Raw genomic sequence first — 446 nt, 5'->3', positions numbered from 1 at the left:
CCCACTGTACAGATCAGCACAGATAATCCTCATCACAAAGAGCAGAGAGAGACGAGAGGGGAGAATACACAGGACTGATGGCAGGACAGAGCCATTGAGATATAATAAGTCGATGGACAGAGCAGAAACGCTAAGAGAGGAGAGGGTCAGGGAGGGAGAGAGAGAGGTAAAACCAGGAGAGAGAGAGAGAGGAGAGAGAGAGGAGGTAAAACCAGGATAGATAGAGAGAGGAGAGAGAGAGAGGTAAAACCAGGAGAGAGAGAGAGAGGAGAGAGGTAGAACCAGGATAGAGAGAGAGGAGAGAGAGAGAGGTAGAACCAGGATAAAGAGAGAGAGAGGAGATAAAACCAGGATAGAGAGAGAGGAGAAGGAGAGAGAGGTAAAACCAGGATAGAGAGAGAGAGAGGAGGTAAAACCAGGATAGAGAGAGAGGAGAAGGAGAGAGA

This window comes from Poromitra crassiceps (assembly GCF_964638095.1).
Source record: "Poromitra crassiceps genome assembly, chromosome: 2".
NCBI lineage: Eukaryota > Metazoa > Chordata > Actinopteri > Beryciformes > Melamphaidae > Poromitra > Poromitra crassiceps.
Note: the sequence above shows the minus strand (reverse complement) of the source record.